This window comes from Penaeus monodon, chromosome 34 (assembly GCF_015228065.2).
Source record: "Penaeus monodon isolate SGIC_2016 chromosome 34, NSTDA_Pmon_1, whole genome shotgun sequence".
Classification (NCBI taxonomy): domain Eukaryota; kingdom Metazoa; phylum Arthropoda; class Malacostraca; order Decapoda; family Penaeidae; genus Penaeus; species Penaeus monodon.
This window is the reverse complement of record NC_051419.1, coordinates 32397531-32397890: the sequence shown is the minus strand read 5'-3', so window position 1 is coordinate 32397890 and position 360 is coordinate 32397531.

Sequence of the window (360 nt, the reverse complement as noted above, 5' to 3'; positions counted from 1 at the left end):
GCAATCCTGGAAAAGCTTAGGATACAAACAGTAACATGATTAATTTTCTCGTCATGTACGTTGCCCTTTGTAAAATATGTCCTAAATTTTACGTAAAACTCGTAAAAAATTGGTAAACATTCTTTTTAGGTGTGCATACGAGATGAAGACCATCTGATCTTTAAAAAAATCTAGTCTTCGGATTCTGAAAAGTATATACAAGGATTCCTTTCAGTCAAGAAGTTTTCATTTTAACATGGATGCTGAATAGTATATGCGAGGTTTCCTTTCAGCCAAAAAAAAATTCATTTCATCTTGACTTGGATTCGCAAAGTGGCATGACAGTCTTCTAGGACCTGATTTAGGTCTTGTTCTTAGGAC